This window comes from Vidua chalybeata, chromosome 3 (assembly GCF_026979565.1).
Source record: "Vidua chalybeata isolate OUT-0048 chromosome 3, bVidCha1 merged haplotype, whole genome shotgun sequence".
In the NCBI taxonomy this organism is placed as follows: domain Eukaryota; kingdom Metazoa; phylum Chordata; class Aves; order Passeriformes; family Viduidae; genus Vidua; species Vidua chalybeata.
Window position 1 is genome coordinate 49685115 of NC_071532.1, and position 20064 is coordinate 49705178.

Below are 20064 nucleotides of genomic sequence, written 5' to 3' on the forward strand. Positions count from 1 at the left end.
CAAGTAAAAGCAATGTCAGCTCTATTCTTAAAGTTACTGTACTTTTAAAATTTGGTGCTATTGATTTTGTTCCTGACAAAACAAGATCCCAACAATTATTTAACAGAATTCAGGATTTCTCTGTTAAAGAGCAATAACTTCTGAAGACACAGACCATTTCTTACCTGACATGGGGGTCAAATGAGAGAGAATAATGATTTGGAACTGGCCATAATAGTAAACCAGTCAGGTTTACCAGCTGCTGTAAATAATGATCAGTATCGTTAGTAGATAAAAACAGCTAAAGGCTGCCATGTATATCACCATTAACTCCTCATGTCTTGAATTATCTTAATTCTGTAAGTACACTTTTTGTCTTCAGAGTATCTCTGTGAATTTGTCCTTATGGTTAGTTTAATTCCAAACCATGTACACCTGGTTAAAAGGTGGAATGTGTATTTCCCCTTCTGTTTCTCAAATCACAAGCTAACCTGGGATCTGAAGGGCAGAGAGGTTCCCTTTGTTCATGCATCTTCTTTAGTGAGTGAATATTCAGGAAAACAGATAAAATGTCCAAGAACATATGTTACTACAAACATATGAAAACCAGCTAAATATTTCCTTATCACAATTTTACAGGAACAAAATTATGTTTCCTTAAGCGTAGTGGCCGAGAGGCCACTGAGTCTGATTCTTCATTGAATTTCAGAAGGCTGATGCACACAAAACACACCAAAACTGACTGCACAGCCACACAGTTTTGGCCCTGGGATTTACAATATTTTCCAAAAGAAAAGAGAATGGGGAGCATTTGCCTGGCACCATGGGAGAAATTGTTTGACTTAGGGAAGGAAGCTGGGATGCAGGTCTCTGTGAAGAATCACTGCCAAGCCAGCAGCACATTTCCAGGATTCCTGAGACAGGGTTGGACTTTCAATATTGTTCAGCTTTTTTTTGTGTGTGTGTGTGTGTGTTTTTGTTTGTTTGTTTTGTTTTTTGGTGTTTTTTGTTACTAGGCATTTTGAATTAGCAGAATCATCTGTAACACCTGGCCATGTCCTGGGGTACCTTCTGAGTGCTGAACTCTTCATCCAACACCTGGATGTTGCAGTGGCTTGATAAAACCAGTACAATTTCATTAATGCTGCATCCAGCTCTGTCATCCAACACAAGCAGAACACTTCATTTTTCTGTCTGGGGAATCTACTTAACAGTGATTAAGTATGCTTTTATACTCATAAAGATCTTTTATAGCTGCTCCAAATATTCAATGCCACAATTCAGGAAAGAAACTAAGCAATAGCTAACTGATGTGGAGGATGAAAATGACAGCTAGAGCTGCCTTTTCAGTGGAAGGTTTTGCAGAAGGAGTTTGGGTTATTTGCTACCCAAGTTTTAGGCTTTCCTCATCTTTATCTACTAAAGTGCCTTTCCTCAAAATCTGCTAATTTTGTCTTGACAGCTTTAGTGTTGATCTGGAACCATTCTTTACTTTTCTTTCTGAAAACTTCACCTCTGCCTCTCCCTGTCACTGTCAGGTGGGGCACAAGACCCAGAGTCCTTTGCTTGGAACACACCAGCAGCCAGCAGCCAAAAAAAAAAAAAATGTCAGATGCCACTTTCAGGGTCAAAAATAAGGACACATTGTTCTGTACTGGAGCTTCATTACAGATTCATTCAGATTCATACTCATCATGAAAAGCACAGTGAGTAAGACCTTCACAGCCAAGAAGGCTTTGCTGCATCTCTGCATTTAAAGCATGGTATAAAAACAGAGATTATTTTTTAGTGGTGCTCCTCTTTGTGTTTAGTATAGATCTGATGTGTTGGCACATAAATTGGCAAACTTTGAAGACTCAGCTGTGATGTGAACAGATTCCTAGGTGGCAATATAGAGCAGTCACCACAACCCTTCCCACTTGCTATCAGGAATGCTCTCATTTGCTGCACTAGAACATTTCTGCATTTTGTGCCTTGACCAAGCCTTCATGTAGTAGGCCACGAGGCTAAATGAAAGCATTTTGCTACCTTAGGGGCTCACTAGTGTCCATGTTCCACTTCCCCAAGCCAAGGAGAGTGTTAGCAGTGGGTTTTAGGATTATTTTCTATACTGCCAAGCAGAGATCTGTGCTTGAGAAGCTAACACAGAATTCCAGCAATGCAAAGCCAAAGAAAGAGCCCCTCTGCCCCAAATCTATTTACTGACATTGCTGTGGCAATATAGCTGATGGTAAAAGCAGCTGCTGCAGGAGAAAGGAGTTTCTGTCAGTTTGGCATGTTCCAAGGCACTGTATAGCACCATGACACCAGGGAAGGTCCACCAGCTGCCAGGGCCATGCTGGCACCCTCAAATATGCAGAGATGTGACTGCTGAGGCTGTTGGAGAGTTGCTCTGGACACCAAAGCCGCGTGGGTGAGTGTTCTCCTGTGGGGTCAGGGGGTTGTCCCTTTCCTAAGCTCCTTATAGGGAGCTGACACATAAAAACTCAGTCCCTCCCCATGAAGGGTAACAGGTCAGCTCAGCTGTAAAGTGGTAGGGTGGTGAGGGAAAGAAACAGCACAAATTTTACCTGTGCAGTCCAGATAGGCTATTACCGCAGCAAAATTCTTCCTTTATTATTTTTTTTCCCAGGCATAGTTCCATCTATGCTTCTGAAAGAAAATATGCAAATGCACTAATATTTTTTATAGAAGAAAAGATTTATTTCAGAAGAGAGTTCCTGCAGGCAATACAACACCTGCTGAGCTTGCAAAATCATTCAGTGTATGGAATGGATTAGGTTGGGGGCTGCCTTATTTTCGTTGCCTTCAAAGTTGTTGGGAAAACGAAGATGTAAAGGTAAGGACTGTAATAAAGAACAAGCTCTATAAAGCAGCTTTGCTACAGTGAACCTTCAAACCCATTTGAGAATGTCAGGGATTTGCCATTTTCTTGAAGCTGACTTGACAAACAATTCTGGCAACTTGACAGCTGAGCCTTAGAATAAAAAATGTCACAAATTCAATCATCTGCTAGATAAGGAGTAGCCAGCTGATTCCCAGGGTGCAGGCAGTGCTGATCCGCCCTGCTGTCGGTGAGTTCTGCTGCAATGGGATATCTAATTTAGGTAAGTGCATTTCCAGCATTAGGGTGCATAAAGTCTGATTGTGAGTGGCTGCCAGTAGAGACACACAGGATCAGTTTTGCAGATTCATGCAAAAAACTTCTCTCATTTTAACTAAAAATGCTAAGCTTGAGTAGTAATATTAAAGTATTATAAGCTATCTGGGAAGAAGGAAAGCCAAAGGAAGCAAAAAAACTAGAGTCCCACAGACACATTTCCAAAGACTTACAGTGCTGATACTCTGCATTTTTCAATCACAATAATGAATAAACATTTGAGCAATAACAAGAAGGACATATATAATTTGGATTATTTTAAACCCAGTGCCACTATTTGATCCAAATGCAGGTGCAGGGAGCCCATGAGGGTTTGAGCCATGGGCATCCTGGTGCATCACAGTACTTTCAAGGCTGGAGAAATCCACCACATACAGGGATCTGTGAGGCTGGAAGTAAATACATCTGCTGCCTTGTTTTGTCTTTATGTACCCAGATGAAATTTAAAACTTCACAACCATTTCATTTGCTTCCTCTTTTCCTTCAGGAGCAAATGTCTCCCCACTCATTACCCCTTTTTTTTTTTTTTTTTTTTTTTTTGGTGACAATGCCTCAACTGGCATTCACATTACAGTGTTGGCAGGAAAGATTATTTGAAAAAACAAATCAGAACTGTAGATTTATATTTTTACCACAGCATTCAGGTTAATTTATTAATAATTTTTTTCCTGCTAACTTGCTTTCTTAAAGGGGAAGATTTAGATGAGCCACTCCATTTGCTTTTAGTCTATCTCATATGTGAGATAAAATTAGACAATCCACCAAAGCTGGCATTTTTGTTACACCAGTTGTGACAGGAGCTGCTGTGTTCCAGGGCTGGTGTCTATGTTTAAACAAAGTCCACTTGACTTGGACTATAGTCAGGTCTTTCATTGCTGGGACCTTTTCAACTGTAAATAGAATTGCACTCCCCCTGAAATTTTGCTGTCACTCACTTTTGTAAGAGGATACATGAGTATTTGGGGGTTTCATCCATTGATTTTGGACTGTGGGTTACTTCTGTATATTTGGTGAGATCAATGTGCTTCAAAACAAGCAAAGAGCTGGCTATCTTCTGCTACACTGACATGGTCCCATAATGCCAATGAAATTGATTGGCAAAAAGCTGTTTCAGGACAAATAGGTCCCTCATGATCTATAAGCATCTCTCCCGATCAGGAGATGATGGACATAAAACTACAGAGTTTTCTGCTGTGGCAGCAGAGAGAAGCATAAAAATCTCCTGTGAGGGGAGTGTGATTTTATATACCTGTCTTAGGGGCTGCTGCTCAGGATTTTTGCCTTGTTTGTTACAACATCCCCTGTTCTGGAGCAGTTCCTTGTAGGAAGTGTTGTCTACCTGCATTTAGGGATGTCAGAAATGGAGAGATTTAGGTGACTGTTTTTTCTCTTGGTGCTACATGGCTTGCTGTCATTTTGTCATTAATTTTCACCCCACTCCCTGTGTTCACAAACACCGTGCTGGGAGATACCTGCCTCTTGAGTTCAGATGCAGTCTGCAAGTCATGAATCTGCTATTTGGCAAAATTCAGGGGCAGGAATGTCCAAGGCAGGAAATGGGGATTGGATGAGCTCAGTGGGAGCTAAAAACTTCCTCAATCAGTGCCAGATCCACTTGAGGCAATAACTGCCCTTCTCCTTCTGACTGCCCATTGACAGGTTCCTCATCTCAGTCACCATCTTCTTTGTAGCAGCATCCAAAATGATTAATCTTTAGTTTAGCTAAAAGTTACATTCTTTTATTCTTCACCGCTCTGCTGCATTTCATAATGTTAAATCTCAGGCTGGTCTTGCACTGCTGACCCTTCCAGCCATATTTACAGTGCAAGTGGTGCAGAATTATCATGACCACTCAGTGCCATCTACGGCAGACTGGCCTTTTCCATGTTTGGCCCTTAGTTTTCTTTGGGTCTCATGTATAGCTATCATTCTCATTATATTTTTTTTTCCAAGTAGAATTATCTGATATAATGGGAGGATTGTGCTGTAGCTCTGGGTTCAAAGCAAATAGAAATGTCCTTGACACAGGAAGCATTAGACTGGTGTCACTTGCTGCCAAGGATGCAGTGGAAGCTGAAACTTTATGTCATAGGCACATGGAAGAGAACTCCTTATACCCATGTACTCCAGGTACCTGATGGTTAATAAATATAGAAAACCTCATAAAAATTAGGAAGCTCTTTGAGATTGAAATATGTTAAGTCTGGGAGAGTATTCAGAGGATGTACCATGCACAGCGTCCTGCTCTCATCCCAAGAACCTGCTCATGGTGCTGCTGAGAATGGGATACCAGGAAAGACAAACTTTTGATTTGACCCAGTATGGTCATTTGTATGTTTTCTTTAATGCATTCTTGAAGAGGAACATAAGTTTCTTCAAGATACACTCCATCTTCAAGAGTTATATAAATCCTGTCCTTCAACAATTTACTTACTCTTACTCTGCTGCACCAAAATAGTGACTAGAAGTAAAGAAAGATCCTTGCAAAGGCCATTGAGTTCTGCTGAAAAAGTTCACCAGTACTAACTGCTTTCGAGTGTATGACCTGCTGGATTCCCTCCTCTCCTCTGCTATAAAACACCACAGTAATCACAAAGGGACACATCGTATCTGTCATTATTATAGGCACTGCCCACTTACACTGTGTTCCTAAGAGTGAGCAAGTATTTGCTGTAAGTGAATGAGGTACCTGGTCCAACTCTCTCAAGGAGCTACTAGAGAATCCCCAGTTTACAAGCACAATACAAAGCTGTGTCAATAGATATTCATCAAAACCTCCATTTTACGTCTTCCATCCATCATTTCTACAAAACTTGAATGGAATTGGGCTGGTCTTGATGTACAGCACTAAGGGATGCTTGCAGCTATAGGAGGTAATGGTCTTAAATGCTTCCCCTTGTATCCACCATTTGCTTTCTGCTTCCACATCCTTTGCAAACACCAGCTCTTTGCATTGCAGGATGATAGATGTGCTCCAGGGTGCGGCACAAAAAGTACTCTGAAGTTGATGAAAATTAGGATCTGGAGGATCGTATAGCTAGGTCTTTTGTATGGCAACAGAGGAGAGTTTTAAAACAGCAAAATTCTCTAGTAAATGGAAATCTGTAACTGCATCTCTGAAATAATCCCAAGAGACAATAGTAAAATACTTCTATTGATTGTATATATTTTAATTTCATGATTCACACTTGATCTGATTTGAAAATACTAGATTCAATGACAATTTCATTCACATGGCTGGAAGATCTGTTTAAAGAACTAACAGCTGAACAGAGGCAGGGTTCAACTCTCCAAAAGCATAAAAAACCCAGTGGTATGAAACCTAGTTTTAGTTATTCCTCCAGTTGCAGAGCTCCCCACCCCTATATTAAGGTAACCAGCCCCTCCCAGGAGCCAAAGGAGTATCTCTGCTGAGTAGCTGAGGTACAGATTTTCCTGAGCTGTGTGTAGACAAAAGGGCTGTGAAAAGCAGTATGGGGGCAGTGATGTGTTGCATCTATGGCTTGATGTTAGGAGCTGAATCCTCCCCTGTCTGGCTATGCCAGCCAGCTCAGAGGTCAACACTTGTCTCCTGTGCCTTAAAGAGAACTGAGACAGTCATTATGGTAATTGTTGCAATGGTTGGATTCACTGATGGAAACTAGGAGTAGGGCTGGAGTTCTATAGGTGGTCTGAGGACAGAAGATTCAAAGATTGTGGACTTTAGAGACAAGCAGCAGCTGAGTTTTCTCAGCTCAGTATTTCTGTAAACACCATGTCTGTGTGTTTGTTTCTCCTTGGACACAGTTTTAACTTTTTCCTTGTGCTTTTGTAGTAAAAGTACAAAGATTTAACTTTGTAAAGCAATTGGCACAACACAAAATGGATTATACCAACTTTATGGAGCGGAAGGACTCAGGAATAATTCAGTCTTGTGGATTGACAATATTAAGAATTTTCATCCCAGAATTACCTGGAGGACACAGACAAAAAAGGTCCCTAGTGCATTAGACTCTGCTTATGCAAGAGATGGTCTCAGGCCAAAGACTTAGCAATCAAAATACAATGTTGAATGATCCTCTGCAATTGTATATGCTACTAGAAGATAAAACTACATCAACTGCATAATAGAATTGCTTGCACTTCACAAACCTGTCAGGGCAGATAGACCATGAGGCAATAGCATTGCCTCATCTAATACCAGGTTCCATCTATGGGTAAGTCCTTATTAGTAGAAGGCATAATGCAATATTCCTTAACAATTCATAGTAACTCATATTTGAAGAGAGGAAGATGAAGTAATGAAGAGAGATCACAGGTGTAGAAGTATGATAAAGAAGGTGCAGCGAGTCCTTCTGTAAAGCAGCCACCAGATGTTCTTTTACTCTGTGCAGAAAAGCCCTCCCAGCCCATGGTGAATTGTTTGCAGCAAAAGGCTCAGCTGAGCTATCGTTCAGGTTCATACTGTCTGGGGTTCTGCAGCAACGAATTGAGCACACATATTGCAGATGGAACATGGTGCTGGGACTTCTGACAGCTCTTTTTACTCTTTGATAGAGGAAAAAAAAATAACCTGCCTCTGACTGTGAACCAAGTAAGAGAGAATAAAATGTGGGGTTTTTTTGAACACACTTGCTTCAGAGCAAGACTCCTGCTTGTGGAGTTACTGATCACATAAACTTGAGCATGTATGAGCATGACTTTCTTCAGAAGATAAATGGAGTGTGAGTGGTGAACAGCTTTTTTAATGTGCTTCTTCTTTAGTTTATGGGAGTTTCACTCCAATGGGACCAAGCAGACCAACAATGAGGGGTTATTTGAAGAAATCTGGTGAATTTCATGCTTTGATAAAAAATGTTTAACTCATTTCACTGGTAAGTATTAGTCTATGCTGTACTTATGTACTGTAAATCTCTTGTGTTTTGGAGGCTGTCTAGTAACTGCATTTGGAAGACAGAGTTTCTGGGGTAACTAAACACAGACAGAGAGCTACAGGATGTAGAGGACTTAGGTACATTCTCATTAGCTATGCAAAAATTACCAAATGGCAAACTTCAGGCTTTAGACAAATTACCATGGGCACCAAATGAACAAAAGAGCTGAAACAACAGCGTCGTCAGATACACTGCCTTGATTAGCATTTACTGTGTTAGCAGGTCATGGTGGCAGCCTGACCCTCCAGCTCCTGCACTTTAGCATCCACTGCTCTCCCGAGACATCTACAGGCCTGCATCTCTCCTTGGGGCAGAGGGCTCCACCAGGCAGCAGGGAGCCTTGAAAACAGGTACTGCCTTGCCCAAAGTCTTCTGCAGGGCTTTGAAGTTCTTGTTCCTCCTCCACAAACTGGGCTGTGACACTTCTGGGTTGGTCTGCCTTGGGGATTAGTGTACGAGTTACTCTCAATAGCTCCTTATTGTTTTTGAGAAGATTATCAAAGGTACAGATTGCCTTAGGTGCACAGACATCTGAGGCAGATCTGTGTGACAGCATTGGATTACTTGGATTGATCTACATGGGTGTAGCACCATGTGAACAGAGCTGCACTTCTCCTGAGCTGCCCAACCCACATGTCTGGCCTCAAAAGCCCTGGCAAGGCAGATTTCTGTACCAGGAATCATGTACCAGGAATCTACTAATCCTGATACCAGAGAGCATGCTATAGAAGTAGCTACCCAGACACCTAGGACAGTATACTTGCTGTCCTTGTCACAGACAACTGTTTCTAAAGCATGTAATAATGTATTCTCCAGAAGCAAGTGAAAATGGATATGAGAACTATATGCTGTAGATGGAGAGTGATGGGATAGTGACCCACTATCAGAAAGTTGCCACAAACAAACCAAGTTTGCCTTCTCCAGAGACTCCCTCTGTGATCCTCTGTCTGAGGATGTCCATGAGAGAGGAAAAAACTCTCAGTGGGGTCAGGCTTAAGGTTTCTATTTCCCAGTCCTTAGTGTCAGAGGGTTTGGGAATTTAAAGATTGAAGCTGGAGCCCACATGGGAGGGCTTGCATTTTGTGAGAGACAGCAGATGGTTGTCCTCTGCCCAGGGAAGCAGCAGTATTGCTCTGTCATGGCTGAGCACCGCAAATTCATTTCTTTGTGTCCGGCTGTTGTTGCCGTGTTCTGCAGCAAATGCAGCTCCAGCTCTCCCCTTCCCTTCCTTTAGCCACAAGCATGGCAAAGGTGTGTGGAATTTAGAACAGCAGGTAGCTCTTCCACTTCATCTGATATGTGCTGCAATCTATTGCACTGCAGTATGGTGCTATGCTCCAGCCTCAGATTTTCCTACAGTCTCTACAGCTTTCCCAGTCTCTGATCCTTCCTGAGTGTTTATGTGAAGCCACTTATGATTTCTCAAACAATGTGTCTCTGCAAAAGAATAGGCTCCAACTAACGAAAAAAAAAGTTCTACACTCTAAAAATAAGATGAAATTTTAAAAGGGCTATAAAAAACTGCGTCATTGACTGGCTCTGGATGATCTCCATGGAAGAGAGAACAATATTCAATTTGTCTAAAACCCCAAGTTCTTCTCAAAAGGAGCTATAGAAAATTGTTCAGCAACATAATGTAAATTAGAAAGCCACAAGCACAGTTCATACTTGAATGAAATTAATTCACACAGGATATAGCAAATATGGCATAACTACAGCACCACTCTATTTGTTTTTTACCACCAAAGCCTTTATTTCCTTTGAAGATGGGTAATTGTAAGGAATACAGTACTTTTTCCTTCTCATGTAGAATTACTCTCCCCAGTCTCTCTATGTTGCACAGTGTATTATCTGCAAATGATTAAAGCTGGCCTCCTGTCCCTTTGGGTGTTTTCAGAGACTGTCAGTGTCTCCAATGGACTGAAGTTACCTAGAAGAAGACTCTGTATATGACCATAAAAGCACCCTATTTATCTTCAAAGAGAAAACCAAGAAGCCTTGACAGATCTCTTGATTATTTTTGTTTCCCTGTAAAAGGGTTTGCTTTTATTTAAATAATTTTTAAAAGAAAATAAACTCAAAGCAAAATACAAATTTCTGGTATTATTATCCCTGCAGGATTGCTACCAGGTTCACATGGTCATTCTACCTATGGTGTTCCTACCTGCTGAAATTTTATTCATCTAGAGTCATTGATTCAAAGTAATATCAGGCTGTTTACAGTGACCTGAAAGTGTTCCAGGAAGCTTGGGCAGTACCAGGTTTATCTTTCAGAACACTTGCCCTTTCAGGAACAAAGCCCCCATTTTCTAGCAGCTATATGGAAAAAAAAAAAAAAAAAAAAAGATGGAAGCACCCTAATTCACTTTTCCTGATGGACCAGAACAGAAACTAAGAGAACTACATTTTGTCTATGTGCCCTAATGCTAGTGCTAGGAAAATTATGTTTCAAATGCATTTTTTTGGCATTGCTTCAGCAGAAAGAAGAAGCACTCATTGCAGAAAAGGCATCCTTCTCATCCCTGCATGTGAGACTTCACTGCTTCCCTGGCTTTGCAGCCTCATGGTCTGGCACTACAGGCTTCTCATTGTAAGAGTGGCAGGACAGGACATGGAGGATTGCTGTCAGCATCCATTTTTTAGTAAGATGTAACAAAATGTTCCCACTCATTTTGAGGACTCGTGCCTCTATGTGATCATGCAGGAAATAAGGAGATGGTCCAAAACTTGCTTGAAACATATTAATTATAGACTACAGCCAAGACTGGGAACTTCACCCATACGTAATGTGAAATCTGAAGAACTGGAAGCAAAATTTGGCTTTGTCTGCTTTATTATTTGATCTGGCTGAAATTTTTTTTGTATTCTAACAGTATTTTTAGTTCCACAGAAGGGTCATTGTGATTAGCCTCTAAGGGATTTTGTTGACTCTCTGTTCTGTGGTTTAAAAAGATGAACCTGGAACTGCTAAGGATATCTAGGATTTTTTCAGTCCAGTCCTTAGTCCCCTTCACTAATTTATGAAGCTCCAGGTTCAGGCTCTTTGTTGCTGAAAAGAGCTTCAACTCTCCAATTATGAGAAACTTTATTCTCATTTCTAGCTTTTTCCCCCCCTTCTTCTCTCTCAGCAATTAAATTCTGTTTCCAAACAATGGATAGCAATTTACAGTTTATCATATCCGTGCCCCTGAGACATTGTGTCCACCTGCTCATCCTGTTCTACATCATGTTCACTGGTAACAACTGAAGCTGAAAGTTTGGATTAGTCCTGAGTTTAGGCCCAGTTATTCAAGTGCTTCTAGTCTCTCAAACTACAATAGTATGGAGGAGTATTTTACATCGTTGTACGACTTTTATTGTGAGACATCTTTGTCTTCTATGCTTCCTATACTTTTCTTGAAAGAAAAAATAACAATTTGGGGAAAATAATTTTTTCAATATCTGGAGGTTTGGGGTGTGTGGAACTGGATTATTTAAATGGTCAAAAAGATAAATTCAGATTTGGCAACATCTGAGCCTTGGCAGGAGATAGATTTCAATTACGCCTCAGTCTGACTAGGATCCAGAAATCAGTTTTTCTCCCCTAAATCCCCCTAAGGGCTTTATCGGTTTGTCTATGCTGAGAATGTCTCATAGATACTGACAAGTCTGATCTCTCTACAAGTTTTATGCTGGCAGCAGTGTTCTCCTACAGGACATCAAGAGGAGGTGTCATTTTCTCCTCTGTAGGTAGCATTTACATTTGTGAATAAACTAGATAACTAGGATTGAGAACAGAGACAGGTATAAATGACTTCCCATTAGGAACAAGAAAAGACACAATTGATTCCTCTTGTGTTCTTTAAGAGAGGTGGAAGGTCTTCCTTCTTAATTGCTATATAGCCTCAAAAGCTCCTGGTGTGGGGGATATTCAAATTGACATGGATTTGGATCCCTCCTTGGGCAGAGGAAGAGGTTAATTTTTGTGACCCACTTCTGGGGTGAATGATCCAACCTTTCAAATATACTGGTGATCCCATCACCACCTAGTGATCCTGCTCAAGAGAAGACTGAGCCGTTCTTGCCATGAATACCTGTTTTGAAAAGGTATTATTTCAGGGCTCAGGATACTGAGTGTAGGAGCTTCCTGTCTTTTCAGGCACAAGGTGCTGACACCCTAGAAAGGAATGAGATTTTCCTCTGCACATTGCTCTTTGGTGGCTTGGCGACTTAAGATGGCCTCTGCCTTGAACACTGGATGCTCTGGCACCTCATGAAACATCTGACTGTCCCTATTCCTTCAGTAACAAATTCGGGCACCAAATCAGAGCCTGGAGTCCACTCTGGAGCTGGTGTCATGAATTAATGTTTTATGTTTAAGAAGGGACAGGACAGTAGAGGGGAGGGTGCTCATGGACCAACACAGCAGGTCCCTGCACTTAAGATCTTTCTTGCATTTTGCTTTGCTCTCACTGTTTCTTACAAAACTGGGAAATATACATTTCAGAAATAATGAAAAAATGGTGAGGATCAACTGCATATGGAAGTACTAGAAAGATTTCAGTCTGCAACTCCACAATCTGGAAAAAGTAAGACAGGACAACCCTCAGAGAAGAGCCTCATGGGGAGCTTCTAGACAGATAAAAGGAGCTACAATACATGTTCCTTTATGGAGCCTGCCTTTCTATGTGTTCTACAGCTAGCATTTTGGTGATTACTATGTGTAACTTTGGGCAGAGATGATGGCTTCTAAAAGCTGCATTTAACCTACTTCCCTTTCCAAAATGTTACTGATGTAAGGACATTTGTCACAGAATCCTTTCTGTAAAAAGAATGAAGAGAAAAATACCTTTTTTTTTGAACCTAGACACACTCATGCAATTAAAATACCTGCAACAGGAGTGATGTGGTTTAACCCCAGGGTACTGGGGATACTGACAGCAACTGAGTCTCACACAGCTGCTCACTCACTCCCCCTGCCCTCTCGGTGGGATGGGAAGGAAAATCAGGGGAACAAAAGTAAAAATCCCGGGTTAATAATTGAAACAAGGTAAAACATTATAATAATGATGATGATAATGATAATAATAGTAATAAGAAGAAGACAAAGAGATACAAATGAGAAACACAATACAGTTGCTCACCACCCACCAGCAAACGATTTGCCCATCTCCAAGCAGCTGCTGGTCCCTCCCAGCCAATTCCCCACAGTTTTTATACTGGCCGTGATGTTCCTCGGGATGGAGTGTCCCTTTGGCCAGTTTCCATCTGCTGTCCTGGTCATGGTCCCCCCCAGCTTCTTGTGCACTTCCTTACTGGCAGTCCATGGGAAACTCAGCAGTCCTTGACTTAGAGTAAGCACTGATCAGCAACATCAGTGTGTTAGCAGCATTCTCATCCTAAATCCAAAACACAGCACTGTACCAGCACCTAGGAAGAAAATTGTCTCTGTTCCAGCTGAAATCAGGACAGGGACACTGTATTTTATTTCACTAGAAGGATTCACAGCTGGTGCTGTATTTAAGAACTTTTAAAATGAAGTGTTAAAAATTAAGCGAGTGCACGTAACTAAGAAACCGGGGGGAAAGGAAGCACGTTTTTGTCTTCTCCCTTTCACGTCTGCCTCGCAGAAAAGCCGGCGCGCCGCGACCACTGGGCGGCGCCAAGCCCCGCCTGAAAATTCGGAAAGGGATAACAGGGGAAACTTGGCCAGCGCGAAACTCGGACGACGTCTTTTGCTGCAGAGCTGTCAGTGGCATCAGTGGTAAATGTTCTAGATAGGCACCGGAGGCCGTGGTTATTTGTGTCTGACAGGTCATCCTAAGCAAGCTAAATATGAATGTGGGGTACATGCTAAAATAACACCATCACTTTTCATAATTTGAGGATAACATTCTCCACACTAAGCATTTTAAGCAAGTAAAAATACATTGACTTCTTATTAAAGAAAGAAATACAAGGGAAACTCCTCATCCTTTCCCACCCGCCTGCAGGAGCTGGGGAAGCGCAATGCTGCTGGAGCACCAGCAGGCCTTTCTGTGTGTCACAGCAGAGGTGTGGAGGGGACAAATGGGTTCCAGGGGTTTGATGGGCTCAGAGCCCTAATCTACTCCTAAATAACTGGCACACCAAAGTACTGAAATTCAAAAAGCTGTCACCCCAGCTAAAATCTTGCCATCAGCCTAGCTTGCAAAACCGTGGAGCCCCATGACAGATCATTTACTTGTGGGTTTAGATAGGTAAGTAAGTCCAGCTGCCAACTGCTGGTTCAAAACTTCCCTTGAATGTGCTGGTGGGGAAGGTGTTGGGAAGCCTGGAGAAAGATTCTCACATAGATGACAAAAAGAAGAAAGGAAAAGGTTTGCAAGAAGTTCTTGTAGTTATGTATGCCAGGTCTCAGAGGTATTTGAGTTTAGGCTTAGGGTTACAATTAGAGTTGAAAAAACCCACAAAATCTAGAGCTCTAGGGACACTGCAACTACAAAAGGCATGCCAAGGGGAGCATGGCACTGCCACAATATTGCTCCCTCCACATCTTGCTCCTTGGCACCACCCATGTGCTGGGAACCTCAGGAAAAGGCTGCTTTTACCGCTCTGCTTAGGGTTAGGGTCCAGGTTTACATTAGAAATGTGTTCTTTTGATGTTCTCAGGCTTTACTGCAAAAGAAAGTCACCAAGTCCTTAATATTGCAGATGCTTTGACCTGTGCTTTGTCACTCTTAACAGATTTCTTCATCTAAAGCCTCTTTGAGAAGTCCTTGGTGACATGATTTACTTTTGAAATCCAAGGGTACCCCTGTCCTGCTTGTGGCAGTGTGATCAGAGGCCTCTGACTCAGTACTGCAGCCCATCCAGCAAGATCTCATCCACAACTGCTCATTCCCCACTCTTCCATGAAAGATGACTATTCTCTCTGAATATGAATGTGTCCTCAGACTCGAGTTTGTGCTGGCCTGCTTGCAGATGGATAAACTGTTGGGTGAACAGCTGGGTGTCTGTGTCCAAGGTTTCCCTTCAGTTTGCTAATGAGAGGTTTCCTGTAGATGAAAATTCCCATGGATGTTGGACACATCATAGATGAAACTGCTCAGGTAGATGAACCAGCTAATGCTACTTAGTGTGAGGCACTAATTTTGATGAATGGAAAATTATAAGAAGTCCATGAGACAGGATGCAAAATCATGAGCTAGCCTTTCCAAAGAGGTCTCATTTGGAAATAAATACAAATGGATGGGTGAAAGGGAGTCTGAGCAGTGTGTGTGCTCATTTGTGATTAGTTACAGGGCCAAGACTGCTCCAGGTTTCTGCAATAGCCTGCATTATGTATCACACTCATACTTCTTTAGAACAGACTGTCTAGTTTAGCCTTCTAAAATGATGTTGTTGTTATTATTATTATATTATGCTATATTATATTGTATTATATTATATATTGTAATGTATTTATCTGGGAGACATCCACTTGGTTTATAGATTGGTTTTTAGATATTGAAATAACAAGTGGATTTCACCCACTGCAAATTTTTGCCTCTGAAGATATGCTCATTATAGATAGACCAGAAGGTTCATGCTGACTCTGCCACTGCCATTTTTGTTCTTTTTGTATTATTGACAAGCTGCAGAGGAAACAAGGTGAGTCTGAACTGGGCTCTGAAACTTTTAAAACCTAGACAAGTAACACAGAAATGGAGTAACTGATAAAAAAGGTAATGAACAGTGGGGTTCTGCATAATTCAGAGTAGCCAAATTCTCAGTCATCTGCTCTCCTTGAAACTGTGACTGACAAGTATCTGGCTCTCCACTTCCTCTTGCACTGCTGGCAACATCCTTAAAATGTTAAAAAGATAAAGCAGATTTAGTCTATCCATTAGTCCATCCATTTAGTGATTTTAACTTCCTACTTCATTTGTGAAGATTTTCACATTCAATGAACAACTTCCTTTGGTAGGCTTCCCTCTGCATGGGAAGACTCGAACATCCTTGTTTTTTCTAAGGCACAAAGGGCCTGGACTCCAATCCCTCCCTCTGAGACAGCAAGAGCTTCGGAAAGTTAGACACTTCTCATCTTGGGGTGTTCATGAACCTGCAGACATGACCTCAGGTGCTGCCCTGGCCTCACCACACAGCAGTGTGACACATTTCTGCCAAGCAGTTCTCATGGTTTAGAGAATGAATCAATGGATTTCCCCTCTAGCTCCTGGTGTTTGTTATAAGAAGTTGCAATGTGTCTTGGCAGCCAAAATGCTCCTGCTTCCCTCAGAGAAGGAAAACTGCTTGAGGCATAATCTGGGTCCCTGCATGTATTGCACCAGGCAGACCAAAGCTGAGAGAGATTTGGGGAGCTTTCTAAACACTAAACATGGAGTAAGAGAGACAGAAATAGAAAACAGGAAGTAAAAAAGATTGGTTTGCCTGAAGCCCTAGTGAAGTGTGTTGCAAGCCTAAGAATTAAATGCTAAATCCCTGTCCTGAATCTGAACTGCTAAGAGTTTTCCATCTTTAACTGAAGGTACATGTTGGTATTTCTACTGTGCTTGTTGCCATGACATTTCTATTTTTAATAGACAATATTTACACTATATATTTCAGGTGCTCAGTTTACCTGAATTTCTAACATGTACACTGACTTTTGATGTTTCTTTGCTACTAGGACTGGAGAGCACACTGGATCATGGAGTAATGAGATACCCTTGGTGAGACTGCTAGGACAAGGTTCTTTCCAGCTAACACAGTGTGGGATCTCATGTGCTCTCTTGCAGAAGAGACAAAAAAAAAATAGTAATCAAATCAGACTGAAAGTAATCTTAGCCATCTGTCCTGTGTCATGGTGACCAGAAGTTAGAAGATAAGCAAATTTACAAACCTAGTCTCAATAAAGTTGCTTGGTTTGGTCTTTATTTGTATTTCCTGGGAACTCTGATGGCCTCACTATAGCAGATAGCTTTCAGATAAATGTTAACAAAGTTATGTGGAACAGATCTGCCTTCTTACTAATGAAAAACAGAACAGTAAAAAGGTAGGGAAAACAAGCCACAACTGGTCCATTGACTTAATGGATTTTGATTATTGCTATTTATTGGAATATTTGGCATTGGATCAGCCATGAGCAAAATGCTAATTTTTAACGGAGCCAGTAGTAACACGATCACTGCAGAAGCTACAGAGAATAGGTAGGATGGTTTTGCTTTTACAGGATGGACTTCAAAACAATCATAGTTAATGTGAAAAAACCTAGTAATGAGAGATTCTGCACTGCTGAATGCCACAGAAATATCAGGAAATTATCAATTGTTAAAGAATGTTCCACGCATTCAGAACAAAATCTTCAGTTCCAGTTCAGTTTATTATCTGCATTACATCGAATGTAGCACTTAGCCCCCGTGCCTGGGAGAAGGTGGAATTTCTATTTCAGATGCTCCAATCCCTGGCAGGAGTGCACAGTGCTCAGTGCAACCATAGGATTTTGGGTACTGACCACCCTGTTTTTCAGACTCCTCAGCCCTGGCAGAAGCCATGGATTTTCCTCTCTCACATTTTTCATGTGACATTGAGAAGAAAGCTGGCAATTTGGCAATGGCTTCTTCTGAATGTCCTACATGCTCAGGTTGCACAATAGACTTCAGAGAAGCACTAAAAGGTCAGGATTATGCTGAGATTTCCTTTGAGGTTAACTAAGAAAGGAAAACTGGTATTAACCTTAAAAAACTTGAGGAAACCAGAGCATGGCACAAGCAGCAGGGTAAAATATCTGCTGTAATAAGGTACCACTGCCAGGAGAATGGGGATAATAGAGCCTGTAGCAGAGAGACCTAAGGTCAGCTGCAATGTAACATTGCACAGCATTCTGCTGTAGAAAAAGGTTGTAGCTTAGCTGCTCTATGTCATTAATCTTGATCAGCTTATTTCTATTAGTGGCATTGATGCAATCTTGGGAAAACAGAAGTACTTTCTGCTCCATAAGCATACTCTGCAACTTGAAAATTAAGAGGATTTGAGAAGCATGCTTAGATTGAACTCATGGAAAGGTTTCTATTAAAGGTAATGGTGTAAGGAGGGGTAGAACCAGTCCCTCCTGAGAGACTTGTTTATAAGAAATTAATTTGTTTGCATAATGGAAGCAAGACTCTTTTCTCTTTGCCACACAGATCAATTGTGTTTACTAATTGGGTAAAAGGTGATGGCCTTGCCACACCCTAGTGTGTTGGACCAGAATGTATTTACAGAGATGTGGGGCTGTTTTGACAAGGGCTGCAAGGCTGGGTAGTTCTGTCATTTGTGTTTTTGATGATCTAGAAGTACAATTGTCCCAAAAGATAAAAATTGTGATTAAATATTTGTGATTGCAATGAGAAATTAAGGACATTGCAAATACAGGAAAGACATAAATGAAAGTAAATAATTGTTTAACTAGTGATGTAAGGTACACAAAGGTATTCTAAACTAGCCATCAAGAAATTAATGCATTAGATAATTTGGAAGGTTTTTAGGTTGATGCTCACATTCGTGTATTATAAGCAATGAGATCCTGTTTGCTGACAACCCTTTGCTTCCTTAGTAGTACAGGAACCTACAGAACAGTTCACTGTTGGTTCCGGAGGCTCAGGAGAGAGGTTGACATTGCTGCAGATGACATTGCTTTAGGCCTTTTCTTAGCAGCTGCAATAAAGTCTCTTTGCAAACAAGAAACATAGAGAAAGGAGCAGAAGTCAAATTTCCTATCACTACCCCTATTATTCCCTAATAATATCTTTGCTTACACTACTTACAGAAAGAGACTGAGTGTCAGCTTCAGGCAAAAGCAAAACTTGTAGTTGTAATTAATTTGGAGACCTTTGCCAAATGCTGTCATTACTGCATGCTGAGGTTGCTAGTAGGTCTGTGCTGGGATGTAGGCACCCCTCTTTCCAGTAGGAAACAAATTCCCAGCAAAAAGAAGAGCGTAAAAAACTCCTGCTCTTGCCCTGGGAAATGCACAGGTCCTCTCTGCTCATCTTTAGCATCATTAAACTCCTGATTCAGTGGAACAGAAGGCAACATTAAACAGCTTTCACTGTTTTCCTTTGCTGTTTGGCAAAGCACGCTGTCTTTACTACGACCAGCTGCACTGCCTGATGTTAATTTTGCTGGCTATCTGTTGACAATTGCTGACTGTCCCTTTCTGACTGATAAGTGCTGCCCTACTGCCAGACTGCTTTTTGGCTACACATTAAAAATGTGAGCCCCAGGGAGACTGGGTGTAGGAGGAAAGAGAGAATAGCACTGAGCAGCAGAACAGACTGCTACCCATCTTTTTTCCACAGCTAAGAAATACGGAGGGGTTTAAAATTTCTGGTTGATCATGAAAGCTCTATGAAGGTTTCTAAACTTTATATTATATCCTCATATAAGGATATAATACATATCCTCGATAGATAACAAACATTTGTTTCCAGCAGTCTGTGAGCTATGCAAAATCAATCTTGCATGCCAGGGAAAAGTCCACACCAAGAGTTTTTAGGATTTAACCTTAAAAACTATTTCATTGTAAACGTGAAATACTTTTTTAGGATGCATATAATACGTGACAATTTCTTAAAGAATAAAATGTCTCTGTGACTGCATAGGAAAACTTAAGCACATTCAGTTCAGGATAATTATTTCAGGGTGTTTGTGTAAGTCAGTTTAGAAGGAGACAAATAGACCACACTGTGTTTTTAAGTCTAGTGGGAGAATAGTAAACATGTCTCTAAATCACATTACACAGGCTGAGTCCCTCTGATCTCTGTAGGGGTGATGGTGCCTGCATTACTAGGAGCAAGGGGTAATCTAAAGAACATCATTCTCCTAGAGGCTGAGTGAGAAATAGATGTACGGATATATTCTAACAACTCTTTATTTTGCATAGAGAATAATTAAGCAAACTAGAAACACATAAAACCATTTTCCAATAAAGTATTAGTGAAATAAACTTTATCTTTGAGAGTTTGCAGAGCAGAGGTCATTCAAGAGGAGCACTGGGCTGAGAGTGAAATGGTTATTTAGAGCTTAAAAGAT